The sequence below is a fragment of the Monodon monoceros genome, unplaced genomic scaffold, assembly GCF_005190385.1.
Source record: "Monodon monoceros isolate NGI ecotype Baffin Bay Population unplaced genomic scaffold, NGI_Narwhal_1 Super_Scaffold_12, whole genome shotgun sequence".
Classification (NCBI taxonomy): Eukaryota; Metazoa; Chordata; class Mammalia; order Artiodactyla; family Monodontidae; genus Monodon; species Monodon monoceros.
The window spans coordinates 63733585-63753338 of NW_021703768.1; positions in this window are offsets into that span (position 1 = coordinate 63733585).

The following is a 19754-nucleotide window of genomic DNA, read 5'->3' on the forward strand; positions in this document are numbered from 1 at the left end:
TTTTATATTTAGTAGTGTGTATATTTTAACCTCAAACTCCTAATTTGTGCCTCTCCCCTTTCTCCTTTGGTAACCATAAGTTTGTTTTCTGTGTCTGTGAGTCTTTCTTTTTTTTTTAAAGAAGTTCATTTATATCGTTTTTTTTAGATGCCACATATAAGCAATATCATATGATATTTGTCTTTCTCAATCTGGCTCACTTCACTTAGTATGATAATCTCTAGGTCCATCCATGCTGCTGCAAATGGCATTATCTCATTCTTTTTTATGGCTAATATTCCATTGTGTATATATACCACATCTTCTTTATCCATTCATCTGTTGCTGGACACTTAGGTTGCTTCCATGTCTTGGCTATTGTAAATAGTGCTGCTATGAAGATTGGGGTGCATGTATCTTTCTGAATTATGTTTTTCTCTGGATATATGCCCAGGATTGGGACTGCAGGATCATATGGTAGCTCTGTTTTTAGTTATTTAAGGAACCTCCATACTGTTCTCCCTATATAGTGGCTGTACCAATTGACATTCCCACCAACAGTGTAGGAGGGTTCCTTCCTCTCTACACCCTCTCCAGCATTTATTATTTGTAAACTTTTTGATGGCCGTTCTGCCTGTAGCCTTCTAAGTAGTCCTATAAAAATCATAGTTTCACTCAGAGTAGAATTATCAGTGACATGATATTACTATCATTATTTATTTAATATTATTTGTTTAGAATTAAGCCATTAAACAAGTTCATGAAGCAACTTCTATATGCCCAGCACCTTGCTGGGCAGTCAGGGAATAAAAACTTGTGTTCATGCTTTCAAAGGGATAGTTGATAAAACAAAGCCTACATATTTGAGGTAACTAGAGATGTTTAGGAGGTACCATTTTGTCAAGCAGACCACAAGTCTAATGTGGCTTTAGACAAAGTCTTTAATATACTGCAATGCTTGGCAAAGGCCTGGTAGAAGAAGTAGGACTTTAGCTGACCTTGAAGGATGAGTGCATTGGATTTAAATTGGCACAGAGGAAGGCACTCCATAGGCTATACTACATATATAAGTCAAGGCTTAGAGATGGGAATGACAATGGCAAAGAATCTGAAGACAAGTAAATGGATGCTGGATTTGACAATAAGCTGGAAACTGATCAGGAAGAATGTTGATTGACTAACTTGAGAACCATAATTGGTGATATTGGAAGGCATGGGGATATGTAGATTTGAGGAAGTAAAAAAAGAGTAAAAGTCTTAATACAATATTAATGGATTCACATAGTCATGGACGGGAGGTGGAATGCTATTGTTTCATGGACATGATAGGAGGAAGCGTTTTATGAATTCATGCATTGCATTATATGAATTTAAATGTGAAAAAAATGAAGGGAGGAAATGCTGCAGAATATTATTAGAAGAGAGTCACCTGGCACCCTTGCACTGAGCATTTCTCATTGAATAGGTTGTTAGAAATCAAATTGCAAAGATTACTAAAGAGAATGGTATTAGGAATAGGGGCAGGTATAATATCACAAGGAATATGCCAGATAAAGGAAGGAAAGGAATAGGACAGGAGCAGAATACTCAAGATAAAGTTCTTGAAGGAGTTTACAGGGTGGATCTACATACAGACATGGTGAGCAAAAGCCTGAAGATGGCAGAGAGAAGAGTGATGGGGTCCTAGGAATTACCCTAAGAGTTGAGAGGCTGAGATCAGGAGTTTGAGCAGTGGCACTGGCAATGAAAATGAGAGACATGCTTTCTTTCTGACACTAGAGTAAGTTTCAAGGAGAGCACGGAATTCTGAGTTAGCTCAAATCAGTTACCTTCAAATTTCCCTGTTACATTAGAAAACAAATCAAAAGAGCCTGAGGGAAAAAGATTAGGGGCTCTAAAGAGAGAGAGAAAGCAATTTAGAGGATGTATCAGGGAATTAGTATCTAAAGAGAGAGAGAAAGCAATTTAGAGGATGTATCAGGGAGTTAGTAAAAAGTGAATGCAAGGGCTTCATTGGTGGTACAGTGGTTAAGAATCCGCCTGCCAATGCAGGGGACATGGGTTTGAGCCCTGGCCTGGGAAGATCCCACATGCCACAGAGCAACTAAGCCCATGCGCCACAATTACTGAGCCCGCGTGCCACAACTACTGAAGCCTGTGCGCCTAGAACCCCTGCTCTGCAACAAGAGAAGCCACGACAATGAGAAGTCCACATACTGCAACGAAGAGTAGCCCCCGCTTGCTGCAACTGGAGAAAGCCTGCGCACAGCAACGAAGACCCAATGCAGCCAAAAATAAAAACAAATAAATAAATAAATGTATTAAAAAAAAAGTGAATGGAAGCATTGCTGACAATGGCAAAGGTCAAATTTAAATTAGTATAAAGGAGACAAATCAAGTGAGAGCCATGGGCAGGCTAATAATTAGATGCCCTTTCAAACAGATATTCTTTAATATTTATTCAACTATTTTTATGAAAGTGAAGTTAGCTAGAGAATGTAACAGGATCAATTTACATTTTACCGATTCCAACTATTAGAAGTCCTATGTGGAGACCTGGGTTTTAATACCCTTTAAAGCTTGGCCCTGAGGATGATAGAAAAGGGAAGGGATCCTAGGAATTGCCCTATGAATTGAAAGAAGATGGAATCTAAAGCTTCAGCAGTGGGGCTCAGCCATCTTGAAGCCTAGCTAAGTTAGCACAATTGTGTGACTTCCTCTAATGGTACCTTATTGCCTAGAAATGTAAATGGGGAGCCAGGCTCATTTATTTATTTGGTATCAAGGCTATTAGGCAGTGATATATATTGAAAGAGATTCATTTTGCTCCTCCAGCATAGTGAACCTGTTGTCTGTATTTTGTACAGGCATACCTTGGAGATATTGGTCAGTTCCAGACTACCACAATAAAGCAAATATCGCAATAAAGCAAGTCATACAAATATTTTGGTTTCCTAGTGCATATAAAAATTATGTTTACACTATACTGTAGTCTGTTTAGTGTACAATAGCATTATGTCTTAAAAAAACCCAATTTAAATCCCTTAATTAAAAATACTTTATAGCTAAAAAATGCTAACCATCATCTGAGCCTTCAGCAAGTCATAATCTTTTTAAAATAATAACATTAAAGATCACTGATTACAGATCACTATAACAAATATAATAATGAAAAAGTTTGAATTATTTTGAGAATTACCAAAATGTGACACAGAGACACAAAATAAGCAAATGCTGTTGGAGAAATAGTGCCAGTAGACTTGCTCAATACAGTGTTGCCACAAACCTTCAATTTATAAAAAACAAAACAAAAAGCAATATCTGTGAAGTGCAATAAACAAGTTATGCCTGTATTAAAAAGAATTAAGTGAAAAAAATGTCATTTGACATACTGATCAATTATGCAGAAACAGAAGAATTATATTTTAAAAGTGGCGGTAGTAAAGGGTCCTAAAAGGAAATAAGGTTTCTATACTTCACTCAAAGTGATAGAACATCATATGCCTGTAGACTGTGATAAGTTATATATGTATATTGTAATACCTAGAGCAACCAATAAGAAAATAATGCAAAGTGATATACTCAAAAACATTAAATAAATCAAAATAGGATTCTAAGAAATGTTCAGGTAACCCACAAGAAGAAAAAAGAGAGAGAAAATGAGAGAGAAACAGAGGAATGATTAGCAGGGAACAAATAGAAACCGAATAATAAAATGACAGATTTGAACTCTACAAAATCAGTTATTACTCTAAATATAAATGGTCTAAATACACCAACTAAAAGACAGAGATTGGCAGAGTGAATGAAAAACCACAACCCACAATAAGGACCCACCGTAAAACACAGAGAACTCTTCTCAATACTCTGTAATGACCTATATGGGAAAAAAATCTAAAAAAGAGTGGATATATGTATATGTATAACTGATTCACTTTGCTGTACAGCAGAAACTAACACAACATTGTAAATCAACTATACTCCAATAAAAATTTAGAAAACAAACAAACACAAGCCAGATAAATACTGTCTACAAAGAACTTCAAATATAATGACAGAGGTAGGTTGGACACAAAAGAATGGAGAAAACTATACCAGGCAAATATTGATCAGATAAAAAAGTAAGAGTGGATATATTAATATCAGATGAAGTAGGCTTCAAAGCAAAGAAAACTACTAGGGACAAGAGGGATATTATATAACAATAAATAGGCCAATCCACCAAGAAGCCATACCAATGCTAAATGTGTACTCCAAACAGCTGTGTTTCAAAACACATAAAGCAAAAACTGATAGGTATGAAAGAATAAATAGATAAATCCATAATTATAGTTATGGTTACCCCCTCCCTTCTCAGCAAATTGATAGAGCTACTGGACAGAAAATAAGCAAACGTCTAGATGAATTAAACAGAGGATTTAATTGACATTTATACAATGCTCCAATCAACAATAGAACACACATTCTTTCCAAGAGCTCACGGAACATTCACCAAGATAGACCATATCCTGAGTCATAAAGCAAACCTCAACAAAAAATTTTGATGAGATCATACAGAATATATTTTTTGACCATACTAGAATCAAGCTGGAAATAAGAAACAGAAAGACAACAGTAAAATCTCCACACTTGGAAATTAAACAAGACACTCCTAGATAATCAATGAGTCAAAGAGGAAGTCTCAAAGGAAAAAAATATATACAATTGTATAATAAAAATATGAAACAGCCTATTAGGAGAATGAAAAGATGAGCCACAGACTGGGAAAAAATATTTGCAAAACACCTATCTGTTAAAAGAATTGTATCCAAAATATACAAAGAACTCTTGAAACTCAACAAGAAAACAAAGAACCCAATTTAAAAATGAGGAAAAGATCACTAGGCTTCCGGGAAGATGGCGGAAGAGTAAGATGCAGAGATCACCTTCCTCCCCACAGATACACCAGAGATACAGCTACACGTGGAACAACTCCTACAGAACACCTACTTAGCGCTGGCAGAAGACCTCAGACATCCCAAAAGGCAAGAAACACCCCACGTACCTGGCCGTGTGGATGAAAGGCTCTCGGTGCTGCAGCCAGGAGTCAGGGCTCTGCCTCTGAGGTGGGAGAGCGACCTTCAGGACACTGGCCCACAAGAGACCTCTCAGCTCCACGTAATATCAAACAGTGAAAATCTCCCAGAGATCTCCATCTCAACACCAGCACCCAGCTTCACTCAACGACCAGCAAGCTACAGTGCTGAACATCCTATGCCAAACAACTAGCAAGACAGAAACACAACCCCACCCATTAGCAGAGAGGCTGCCTAAAATCATAATAAGTCCACAGACACCCCAAAACACACCACCAGACGTGGACCTGCCCACCAGAAAGACAAGATCCAGCCTCATCCACCACAACACAGGCACTAGTCCCCTCCACCAGGAAGCCTACACAACCCACTGAACCAACCTTAGCCACTGGGGATAGACTCCAAAAACAACGGGAACTACGAACCTGCAGCCTGCAAAAAGGAGACCCCAAACACAGTAAGATAAGCAAAATGAGAAGACAGAAAAACACACAGCAGATGAAGGAGCAAGATAAAAACCCACCAGACCTAACAAATGAAGAGGAAATAGGCAGTCTACCTGAAAAAGAATTCAGAATAATGATAGTAAAGATGATCCAAAATCTTGGAAATAGAACAGACAAAATGCAAGAAGCATTTAACAAGAACCTAGAAGGACTAAAGATGAAACAAACAATGATGAACAACACAATAAATGAAATGAAAAGTACTCTAGATGGAATCAATAGCAGAATAGCTGAGGCAGAAGAACGGATAAGTGACCTGGAAGATAAAATAGTGGAAATAGCTACTGCAGAGCAGAATAAAGAAAAAAGAATGAAAAGAACTGAGGACAGTCTCAGAGACTTCTGGGACAACATTAAACGCACAAACATTCAAATTATAGGGGTTCCAGAAGAAGAAGAGAAAAAGAAAGGCACTGAGAAAATATTTAAAGAGATTATAGTTGAAAACTTCCCTAATATGGAAAAGGAAGTAGTTAGTCAAGTCCAGGAAGCACAGAGAGTCCCATATAGGGTAAATCCAAGGAGAAATATGCCAAGACACATATTAATCAAACTGTCAATAATTAAATACAAAGAAAACATATTAAAAGCAGCAAGGGAAAAACAACAAATAACACACAAGGGAATCCCCATAAGGTTAACAGCTGATCTTTCAGCAGAAACTCTGCAAGCCAGAAGGGACTGGCAGGACATATTCAAAGTGATGAAGGAGAAAAACCTGCAACCAAGATTACTCTACCCAGCAAGGATCTCATTCAGATTTGATGGAAAAATTAAAACTTTTACAGACAAGCAAAAGCTGAGAGAGTTCAGCACCACCAAACCATCTCTACAACAACTGCTAAAGGAACTTCTCTAGGCAAGAAACACAAGATAAAGAAAAGACCTACAGTAACGAACCCAAAACAATTAAGAAAATGGGAATAGGAACATACATATCGATAATTACCTTAAATGTAAATGGACTAAATGCTCCCACCAAAAGACACAGATTGGCTGAATGGATACAAAAACAAGACCCATATATTTGCTGTCTAGAAGAGACCCACTTCAGACCTAGAGACACATACAGACTGAAAGTAAGGGGATGGAAAAAGATATTTCATGCAAATGGAAACCAAAAGAAAGCTGGAGTGGCAATTCTCATATCAGAGAAAATAGACTTTAAAATAAAGACTATTAGAAGAGACAAAGAAGGACACTACATAATGATCAAGGGATCAATCCAAGAAGAAGATATAACAACTGTAGATATTTATGCACCCAAAATAGGAGCACCTCAATACTTAAGGCAAATACTAACAGCCATAAAAGGGGAAATCGACAGTAACACATTCATAGTAGGGGACTTTAACACCACACTTTCACCCATGGACAGATTATCCAAAATGAAAATAAATAAGGAAACACAATCTTTAAATGATACATTACATAAGATGGACTTCATTGATATTTATAGGACATTCCATCCAAAAACAACAGAGTACACATTTTTCTCTAGTACTCATGGAACATTCTCAAGGATAGATCATATCTTGGGTCACAAATCAAGCCTTGGTAAATTTAAGAAAATTGAAATTGTATCAAGTATCTTTTCTGATCACAACGCTATGAGACTAGATATCAATTACAGGAAAAGATCTGTAAAAAATACAAACACATGGAGGCTAAACAATACACTACTTAATAACGAAGTGGTCACTGAATAAATCAAAGAGGAAATTAAACAATACCTAGAAACAAATGACAGTGGAGACAAAATGACCCAAAATCTATGGGATGCAGCAAAAGCAGTTCTAAGAGGGAAGTTAATAGCAATACAGTCCTACCTTAAGAAACAGGAAACATCTCGAATAAACAACCTAACCTTGCACCTCAAGCAATTAGAGAAAGAAGAACAAAGAACCCCCAAAGTTAGCAGAAGGAAAGAAATCATAAAAATCAGATCACAAATAAATGAAAAAGAAAGGAAGGAGGGCTTCCCTGGTGGCGCAGTGGTTGAGAGTCCACCTGCCGATGCAGGGGACACGGGTTCGTGCCCCAGTCCGGGAAGATCCCACATGCCGCAGAGCGGCTAGGCCCGTGAGCCATGGCCGCTGAGCCTGCGCGTCCGGTGCCTGTGCTCCGCAGCAGGAGAGGCCACAACCGTGAGAGGCCCGCGTACCACAAAAAAAAAAAAAAAAAAAGAAAGGAAGGAAACGATAGCAAAGATCAATAAAACTAAAAGCTGGTACTTTGAGAAGATAAACAAAATTGATAAACCATTAGACAGACTCATCAAGAAAAAAAGGGAGAAGACTCAAATCAATAGAATTAGAAATGTAAAAGGAGAACTAACAACTGACACTGCAGAAATACAAAAGATCATGAGAGATTACTACAAGCAACTCTATGCCAATAAAATGGACAACCTGGAAGAAATGGACAAATTCTTAGAAATGCACAACCTGCCAAGACTGAATCAGGAAGAAATAGAAAATATGAACAGGCCAATCACAAGCACTGAAATTGAAACTGTGATTAACAATCTTCCAACAAACAAAAGCCCAGGACCAGATGGCTTCAAGGGAAATTCTATCAAACATTTAGAGAAGAGCTAACACCTATCCTTCTCAAACTCTTCCAAAGTATAGCAGAAGGAGGAACACTCTGAAACTCATTCTACAAGGCCACCATCACCCTGATACCAAAACCAGAGAAGGATGTCACAAAGAAAGAAAACTACAGGCCAATATCACTGATGAACATAGATGCAAAAATCCTCAACAAAATACTAGCAAACAGAATCCAACAGCATATTAAATGGATCATACATCATGATCAAGTGGGGTTTATTCCAGGAATGCAAGGATTCTTCAATATACGCAAATCAATCAACGTGATACACCATATTAACAAACTGAAGGAGAAAAACCATATGATCATCTCCATAGATGCACAGAAAGCTTTTGACAAAATTCAACACCCATTTATTATAAAAACCCTGCAGAAAGTAGGCATAGATGGAACTTTTCTCAACATAATAAAGGCCATATATGTCAAACCCACAGCCAACATTGTCCTCAATGGTGAAAAACTGAAAGCATTTCCACTAAGATCAGGACCAAGACAAGTTTTCCCACTCTCACCACTCTTATTCAACATAGTTTTGGAAGTTTTAGCCACAGCAATCAGAGAAGAAAAGGAAATAAAAGGAATCCAAATCAGAAAAGAAGAAGTAAAGCTGTCACTGTTTGCAGATGACATGATGCTATACATAGCGAATCCTAAAGATGCTACCAGAAAACTACTAGAGCTAATCAATGAATTTGGTAAAGTTGCAGGATAGAAAAGTAATGCACAGAAATCTCTGGCATTCCTATACACTAATGATGAAAAATCTGAAAGTGAAATCAAGAAAACACTCCCATTTACCACTGCAACAAAAAGAATAAAATATCTAGGAATAAACCTACCTAAGGAGACAAAAGACCTGTATGCAGAAAAGTATAAGACGCTGATGAAAGAAATTAAAGATGATACAAAGAGATGGAGAGATATACCATGTTCTTGGATTGGAAGAATCAACATTGTGAAAATGGCTCTACTACCCAAAGCAATCTACAGATTCAATGCAATCCCTATCAAACTACCCCTGGCATTTTTCACAGAACTAGAACAAAAAAATTCACAATTTGTATGGAAACACAAAAGACCCCGAATAGCCAAAGCAATCTTGAGAAGGAAAAACGGAGCTGGAGGAATCAGGCTCCCTGAGTTCAGACTATCCTACAAAGCTACAGTAATCAAGACAGTATGGTACTGGCACAAAAACAGAAAGATAGATCAATGGAACAGCATAGAAAGCCCAGAGACAAACCCATGCACATATGGTCACCTTATCTTTGATAAAGGAGGCAGGAATGTACAGTGGAGAATGTACAGCCTCTTCAATAAGTAGTGCTGGGAAAACTGGACAGGTACATGTAAAAGTATGAAATTAGATCACTCCCTAACACCATACACAAAAATAAGCTCAAAATGGATTAAAGACCTAAATGTAAGGCCAGAAACTATCAAACTCTTAGAGGAAAACATAGGCAGGACACTCTATGACATCAATCACAGCAAGATCCTTTTTGACCCACCTCCTAGAGAAATAGAAATAAAAGCAAAAATAAACAAATGGGACCTAATGAAACTTCAAAACTTTTGCCCAGCAAAGGAGACCGTACACAAGACCAAAAGACAACCCTGAGAATGGGAGAAAATATTTGCAAATGAAGCAACTGACAAAGGATTAATCTCCAAAATTTATAAGCAGCTCATGCAGCTTAATAACAAAAAACAAACAACCCAATCCAAAAATGGGCAGAAGACCTAGACATTTCTCCAAAGAAGATATACAGACTGCCAGCAAACACATGAAAGAATGCTCAACATCACTAATTATTACAGAAATGCAAATCAAAACTACAATGAGATATCATCTCCCACCAGTCAGAATGGCCATCATCAAAAAATCTAGAAGCGATAAATGCTGGAGAGGCTGTGGAGAAAAGGGAACCCTCTTGCACTGTTGGTGGGAATGTAAATTGATACAGCCACTGTGGAGAACAGTATGGAGGTTCCTTAAAAAACTACAAATAGAACTACCATATGACCCAGCAATCCCACTACTGGGCATATACCCTGAGAAAACCATAATTCAAAAAGAGTCATGTACCAAAATATTCATTTCAGCTCTATTTACAATAGCCCGGAGATGGAAACAATCTAAGTGTCCATCATCGGATGAATGGATAAAGAAGATATGGCACATATATACAATGGAATATTACTCAGCCATAAAAAGAAACTAAATTGTGCTATTTGTAATGAGGTGGATAGACCTAGAGTCTGTCATACAGAGTGAAGTAAGTCAGAAAGACAGAGACAAATACCGTATGCTAACACATATATATGGAATTTAAGGAAAAAAAAAGTCAAGAAGAACCTAGGGGTAAGACAAGAATAAAGACACAGACCTACTAGAGAATGGACTTGAGGATAAGGGGAGAGGAAAGTGTAAGCTGGGACAAAGCGAGAGAGAGGCATGGATATATATACACTACCAAATGTAAGGTAGATAGCTAGTGGGAAGCAGCCGCATAGCACAGGGAGATCAGCTTGGTGCTTTGTGATCGCCTGGAGGGGTGGGATAGGGACGGTGGGGGGAGGGAGGGAGACGCAAGAGGGAAGAGATATGGGAACATATGTATATATATAACTGATTCATTTTGTTGTAAAGCAGAAAGTAACACACCATTGTAAAGCAATTATACTCCAAAAAAAATAATAAAATAAAAATGGGGAAAAGATGTGAACAGACACCTCATCAAAGAGGATATACAGATGGAAATAAGCATATAAAAAGATGATCAACATCATTTGTCATTAAGGAATTACAAATTAAAACAACAATGAGATATCACTACACACCTGTTAAAATGGCTAACATCCAAAGAACTGACAATCCCAACTGCTTTGCAAGGCTGTGGAGCAACAGGAACGCTTATTCTTTGCTGGTGGGAATGCAAAACTTTGCAAGACAGTTTGGCAATTTCTCCCAAAGCTAAACACTATCTTACTATATTTTGTGGGTTGAATTGTTTCCCCCTCCCCCAAAATTATGTTGAAATCTTAACTCCTAGTACCTGTGACGTGACCTTATTTGGAAATAGGGGCTTTGCAGATGTAAACAAGTTAAGATGATATCATACTGGATTAAGATGGACCCCAAATCCAGTAACTGATGTCCTTATAAGAAGGAGACATAGAGACACAGAGAAAGAGAGACACAGACACACAGAAGGGAAGACGGCCATGTGCAGACAAGCAGAAATTGGAGTGATGTATCTACAGGCCAAGGAATACCAAGGATTTCTGGCAGCCACCAGAAGCTAGGAAGAGGCAAGAAAGGGTTCTTTCCTAGAGTCTTCAGAGGGAACATGGCCCTGCTGACACTCAATTTTCACTTCATTTCTAAACTCCAAAGCTGAGAGAATAAATTTATGTTGTTTTAAGCCACCCAGCTTTTCATAATTTGTTACAGGAGCCCTAGGAAATTAATATATCATACAATCTAGCAACTGTACCTCTAAGTATTTACTCAGCTGATTTGAAAACCTACATCCACACAAAAATCTGCACAGGAATGTTCATAGCAGCTTTATTTATAACACCCGAAACCAGAAGCAACCAAGATGTCCTTTAATAGGTGAGTAGATAAATAAACTGTGGCATATACATACAATGGGATATCATTCAGCTATAAAAATAAATGACCAATCAAGCCCCCCCAAAGACATGGATGAACCTGAAGTGCATATTGCTAAATGAAAAAGGTGAAACTGAAAAATTATATGATCCTAATTACATGACATTCTGGAATAGGCAAAACTATAGATATAGTAAAACGACTGATGGTTGCCAGGGGTTTGAAAGGAGGGAGAGAAGGTTGAATGTAGAGCACTGGGGGTTATTTAAGGAGATGAAACAACTTTGTAAGATACTGTAATGGTGGACACATGACATGATCCATTAGTCTAAAACCGTAGAATTTTACAGCACAAAAAATGATCCTTAATATATGTAAATTTAAAAATTATTTAGGAGGTCAGGGGATCCCAGCATGGGATATAGACTGTGACAAAAGAATCTTTCTTACAAATGCACAAAACAACCACACTGAAGGGGATGGATGGTGGTCCTAATCTAAGCAACTTTTGAAATGAGTGTAGTCTGTATGACTAAAGGCAAAAAGAACTATACATATGCTGTACTGTAGTTGATAAAGTCCACAGGTACGGGTATGGGTTAGCAATTCTGGTACTGTTATATGTACTATGGAGTTGAACAATTAAGTACATGGATGGCAGACGATAGGCCTCTTCACTGTTGGAGGTGGGAAGTTACAGATTAGATAAAAATCGAAAGAAATCTGAATAAAGTATGGACTTTAATTATAATTTAATATATAATTTATATATGTATATAAATTCATTTATGTTTATTCCATTGCATTAACTCAAGTTACTAGGTAAGAAACAAATTCACGTGCCTCATTTTTTTATGGTGGTAAAAGTGAAAAATTCTTTTCTCTCTGATCTTTTTAGGTGTAGATGTATTAATTATGTATGTGGACTTGTTTAAAAACCAATCTATTTTTACATTTATTCTTCTTCAAGATAATTTCTACTTGTAGATATGGCCAACAGTTTATAAAAATTAAGAGAGACCAGTTGACTCTCAGTTAAACTGTTCATCTGGTCCATAAGTGTCTTTCTGCTATTTGGATTTCATAAGCCAAATGGTATCTTAAAATTAGTAAATATGCTTACAATTCGGTTGAACATTTTTTTCTATGGAAAATGTTATGATTACAAAAACGACATCTAGAGATGACTGTCAATATATATTTTCTTTGCATGTATGATATGTTTGTTTCTGTGTTTTAGAAATACGTTAGAAGGAGGCTGGGTAACAGAATTAGCAGCAGCATTTTAAACTTCCTCTTCACAGTAATCCTAGGAATGGTATTATACTCATTTCACAGATATATCCCTCCCAATCCAGCAAACATTTATTGAGTTTACTAAATGCTGACACCAGTGTTACCAAGATAAATAAGATGTGGTTCTTGTTTTTGAGTGGCTTATATTGAAGGAGATAAACATATAACATCCATTCTGTGTGCTTCGTGCTGATGGGGATAAGTTCAGGGTATTATGAAATTATATGGGAGGGATAATTCACCCATCTGCAGAGCGCTTGGAGATGAAGCAGTGTCAGGCAAGCACCCCTCATGACCAGGGAGGAGCTCCTAGCAGAGATAACAACTCCAGTAAAGACAAGGAGTAAAGAAATAGTATGCTGTGGTCTGAGAACGTGTAATTCAACATTTTAGGATGATAAAGTGAGCGGTAGATAATAATGAGAAATAAGACTACAGGCATAGTCAGAGACCTGTGTAGTCATGCTAAGGAATTTGGACTTGGAGACACCAAGGGTAGATATCTTGTCCTGAAAAGTGATTACATGAGGATTTTTACCTAGTTCTGTTTGTCTCCAAAGCCTGAGCTTTTTACACTAAATAATATTTACTTCATAGGCATTCTTGACATTAACTATTTACCAAAGATGTAAATAAATCATATTGTAAGAATGAGAAAAAGAACAATTTGGAAAATAGTTAAATAGCATTATTTGGAGAAAGCCACTGTTATACAACCTTACTTCCAACATGCTTTGTACTTCAAGTTTATTGATTAGACATCTTTTACTCTCATATTTTATACCATACAATGCATTCTATTTTTGTTAACTGTCATCAATATTAAAACAGCAAACTGACCGGCACCTAATTCTGGGCTTACTTGGTAGTGCACCACTTGGTGGTGCTCCACAGCAAGCACTCTGCTCTTTGGGCATCCAGTTACTGCCTTTAGTAGCTGCCTGACATAGATGTGGATCTGACACCAGACCTTTACATCAAGGGCACCTCTACCAAGGCACATCTGCTGGGCCTGATGGGAGCAGAGGTCTCTCTCAGTCCTGGCTTCGGGGTCTGACATCCCCTCATTGGATGTCAGGAAGGCCCTGTTACTAAGGATGACTCTACTGCCCCTAAACCATTAACATTTTCCAAAGAGGAACAGTGGCCCAAGGACCATGCTCTCTGCCATGTTTAATAGTCATCCTGCCTCCGAAGGGCTGGAAGCACCTCTCTCAGTGACCTCATGCTCCATCCTGATGTGAATGGTTTTCATCCTTTTTCACCAAATCATTTAGAAAAGGTGCCAAGAAAGTCAACTATATTCATTTGGTACAGAGCAGAGAGAGAACATTTTATGTTCAAGAATAAATTGTCCAAGCAGTAAATGTCATTGGGGTGAATCTTGTAATGAGACAGGAGAGAACAATTGGACAGTTGGGGAAACTCCAGGAGAAAAAAAAGAGGAAAGACTGAGAACTAAACAAAAGAGTATTAAAATTACAGGGATTCAGAAAAAGACTTCTGAACACAATTGTATTGATGGTGTTGGGAAACTTTAACTAGTGCATGCCCCTTCAGCAGGAGGTAGCTGGAGGAACAATTATTTCAATGTACGTTCACTTGAAAAACTTTGTTTCATCTTTCTCTTTTAAAATGTAATTAAGTGCCCTGATTCTTTTTTTTAATTTATTTTATTGAAGTATAGTTGATTTACAATGTTGTATTAGTTTCTGCTGTACAGCAAAGTGATTCAGAGATACACACACACACACACACACACACACACACACATATTCTTTTTTCTATTCTTTTACATTGTGGTTTATTACAGGATATTGATATTGAATATAGTTCCCTGTGCTATACAGTAGGATCTTGTTTTTTATTCATTGTATATATAATCATTTCAAGTGCCCAGATTATTATCATAAGAAGAAAGAATGTAATTTTTTTTCAGAGAGAACAAGTTTTTTTTTAAGTTCCATTTTATAATCTGTTATAGGTGAATGAGTAGCAAGTTAAGCATTGTGTTTAACTCCTGACATGGAGAATGGAGGGTAGATATATCAGGAGGGTGATATAGAATGGGCTTCAATAATTTGCAATAACAAACTTAGCTGAGTAGTAGGAACGAATATTTGTTATATTATTCCTTATACTTTTATATATGCCTGAAGCATTTCATAGACTTTTAAAAATCAAATTAGAGATTCAGGAAATACTTAGGGAAAGGAGAGAGGGATCAAGAAAGGGAGCAGAGGGGAAGGGGATTAGACAAAGAGGAGGATTAAGCAGGGAGAGATAGAAAAATAGGTGAATGCATGGTTTTGAACCTAGAGAGCTTTCTTTCTTTTTTAAAATATTTATTTATTTATTTACTTACTTAGTTACTTACTTACTTACTTACCTACTTATTTATTTAGCTGCGCCGGGTCTTAGTTGCGGCACTCGGGATCTTTGTTGCAGCGTGCGGGATCCTTTAGTTGCAGCATGCGAGCTCCTTCTGAAAGGTTAGGTTAGTGGTCACACCATGCTGTTTGCTAACGATTTGTCCTGATTGAGTAAGCTCTCTAACCCCTTCCCACCACACATGAGACTCAAGAACTGCCCATGGCATTCTGATCTCTACAAACCAGACATAACAGCAGTTCTTCCAAAGGAAAAAGGGCAAAAGAAAGAAAGAAAAAAAAAACTGAGAGCAAATGCAAGAAAAAAAGAAAAGAAAAAGCAATGAACATATATGTATGAATGAACGTACAGCAACTCAAAACTGCTCCCCTTTGGGGACAGAAGCCAAGTTCAAAATGAAATCCCATATCCCTCCAGACCCCTTTCTAGCCATTACTGTATAATTTATATGAAAGTTGCCTGCATAGTTAATCTTCCTCTCTAGCATCTGGTATTTATCATCAGAAACAAATTGGTGCGAGATTCTGGAGAAGCTCTTCATATATTTTGGGTTTTAAACATTCCTCTACAAGTCTGTTTCTTTAAAAGTTAAAAGTGCAGCTGAGCACAGGGAAATAGGTGATAGCAAGTGGGGGGATGGGTCATTCATACTTGGGGCTCTCCCAATACGGCATAAATGAATCAGAGCCAGAGAGGTGAAGATAAAGGGAACTAAAATTTAGAGCTAAAAGGACTTTGAAAACCTCCCAGTTCAGCTTCCTGATATTCTACCCGTGGCTGGTCACTTTCACAAGGAATCCTAGCTGCAACAGCTGAGCTGAAACTGGAGGCTACGTTTTCTGAAGTATCATTCAGGGTTGCCTCAAGGGTTTATTTTTTTCCCCAAATGGAGAAAATAGAGAAGTTTTAGATTATCCATTTTAGAGTGATAACTAAAATGTGTAAATGATATTGTTCATTCTGTAAGTGGGATCGGCGCTGCATTCAACTGGCCTGGAGAAGTCAGGACTCTGTCTGTGCCTTCTAGGCAGGTGCTTTCAAAGGCTGGTGACGCAGCAGATCTGAGGTCCTGCCAGACACCTCCTGCAGGCTGGACCTTTGATGACATTGGGTTGGATCCTTCTTGCTTCTTACCTGCTAGAGTCTTCCCTTCTCTGAGGCTTGTGGATTTGATTTAGAAATTCAGAAAAATTTTAGAAATGGACAAACAGACGAAAGATTAGAGAATTGTTTACCCATTGGGGCAAAGGGGCAACTTTTAGCATTCTGCAACTGGGGTAAATGAAAAAAGTAAAATGAAAGCCAATTTCAAACATTAAAATAATAACGAGAGCTCAGAAATGACAGTAATTAGACTAAGATCATGTGGAAAAGTTGCATTCAATACATTTTGGAACAAGGTGGTTTTTCCTTGTTCTTTTTCTTAGCTTCAGTGCTACTACACAGAAAATAGTGTAAATGTATTCATTTTTACTGTAATATTCCCCAGCTCTTCCTATATTGGCAAAAGATAATAGATTATAGATTTCTTAAAGTTTAGCAGCTTGTAATTCCATGTATAATATAAATAAGTATAGTTAAAGTTTAAATTAATTAGTAAATTTGCAGTTATCTGAATTAACTATTCTTTAAAATTTAATTTAGCAGATGTGATGATTTTGTGATAACATTAAGTCATTTCTCATATATTTTAATACACCTAAGTCACAGAGCATCTTAAATTTGGTAAAGAGAGAGCCGAGTGTAGAGGGTTGAGCACTAGATAAGAGATCCAGAGTGAGCCAGTGACAGAACCTCAACCAGAATGCAGGTCTTCTGACCCCAGCCCTGGGTTCATACACATGTCACATATTTTTATGAAAGACAAATATTATTGTTTTGGATCTTACAGTCACTTTTCTTCTAGTGATGTGGATGGTGTATTGGATTTTGTCTGAGATTATCAATATTAATTATTCACATTCTTCTCAAATTGTAACCATTTAGTTTTATTTTGAGAGTGAAGAAAGCAATAGATGGTCCTGCAAAAAAAGAAAATGAAATACCCTGATTTGTGTATTTGGGGTAAGGTCTTAGAACAACCTGGGCCCAGGTCCAGAATAAACGAGGACCATTCCTAGCAGAGCATAAGAACATTAGAAAGTCTATTATCACATCACAGCTATTTAACAAAAATCAGATTGATATGATTTTCAGAGAAGAAACAAAAGATACTCTCAAGCTGTGTTCATAATAATACGGTCTTTCTGAAAGTTAATCAGTTTGTTTACATACCACATTAACATAAAAAAATTTTTTAAACAGTGAGCATCTTCTAACTAAAATCAGTGGTTTAAATTAAAATATAAAAGTGGTTCTACCAGTGAAAACTATGGCAAATATCTCCATCTAAGATAAGGTTGCCAGATAAAATACAAGATGCCCAGTTAAATTTGAATTTCATATGAATAATGGATAATTTTTTCATATAAATAAAAACTTCAAATTTAACTCATCTTCCTGTATTTTTATTTGCTAAATCTGGTAACTATAATCTAAGGGGCAAATTTTGTTTCCAAATACTGCTTCTGAATAAAATCCAAAGTATATTATAGCCAGTTAATTTGGAAAATAAATACAATTTCAAATCTTATTTAGGTAGGGCTTCTCAAAACCGGCACTACTGACACTCTGGGCTGGATAGTTCTTTGTTGTGGGGGGCCGTCCTGTGCATGGCAGGATGTTTAGCAGCATCCCTGGCCTCTACTCACTAGATTCAAGTAGCATCCCCCCAGCTGCAACAGCCAGAAATGTTTCTAGACATTGCCAGATGTCCCCGGTGTGGGGTGAGGGGGCAAAATCGTCCCTGGTTGAGGACCATTGTTCTGAGGAAAGAAGCTTATTTATACGAAAGTGTGGTACATGTATCTTGGGAGAAAACTAGCCTGTCCTGGTCTTGAAGAAAGAAGGGAAAAACCATATTTTACGTAGTTTTCATTTTAAAGCGTCTTGGGAGAGATACCAATGGAGGACTGATGGGAAATGGTTGAGGAGTTGAGTGGGTAGACGTGGGATTGTTTTACAACCTGAGGCTTTATTAAAGAAGCTTCTGTTTCCTCTTTGAGAGGAAAAGATTGTAGAAAGTACTCAAGAGAAGCCTCAGGTTCCCAACATGGCCTTCATCCAGGCTCTGAGAGAACAGTTAATACAGAGTCTGCTGATTCCTGGAAAAGGAGTGTTTTATTTGGATAGCAATAACTGAAATTCCAACCTAGACCACCTAGGTGAATAATCACGTATGTGTGTCCAAAAAGACCAAATTGCCAAGAGATGTGTTGTGAACCAGAGTGGGGAAACTATTTACTATTTGATGTTCAGAAAACAATTCGACAGGGAGTTTTGCTACAAGGTTGTTGCTTCTATTTTCCCCAAGAAAACATACGAATTTAGTTTGCTGTCTAAACCAAGAAAGTAATGTGGTTACATGTACTATGGAGAAGTTTTTAAAGAATTGACCTTTCAAGTCTTTGTGCCTCTAATTACTATTCTTTAATCATACAGAGTCACTAATCATTCCTCCTGCAAGAAATTTTCAGCATAATCCTATTTTCCACTCAAGTTCTACAGGATTGCCAGATTGCAGTGAAAAAAATCAAATCTACTTCCAGTAAAGAGAGACTCAAAAGAACAGTGGTTCAAATAAAATGCCAAAGAGAATAATCAGCTTCTTATTCTACTTTTATTAATGTGAAATCTACAATTTTGTGAGGATAATACAAAAATTTTTTTTTCTAGTAATTGAGTCATTCTAACTAAATTTAGGCAAATAGTCCTACTAATGTTACTTTTTAAAAAACGTATGTAGGGATTCCCTGGTGGCGCAGTGGTTGAGAGTCCGCCTGCCGATGCAGGGGATACGGGTTCGTGCCCCGGTCCAGGAAGATCCCACATGCCGTGGAGCGGCTGGGCCCGTGAGCCGTGGCCGCTGGGCCTGCGCATCTGGGGCCTGTGCTCCGCAGCGGGAGAGACCACAGCAGTGAGAGGCCCGCGTACCACAAAAAAAAAAAAAAAAAAAAAAAAAGTATGTCAAGGCAATTCTACTCTAAGAGTGAAGCAACTCAGTTCCAGAGTTTTTTCTTAGACAGACAATATACACAACGCTTAAAGATGCAGCAAAGGCGCACTGTCCTTAAGATAAAGTCTGGAATCCTTACTGTGGTTTACAAGGTCTTAAATTATCTGACTAGAGTTGATCACACTTTCTCCAACTCCTATTGTATAGGCTAAGCT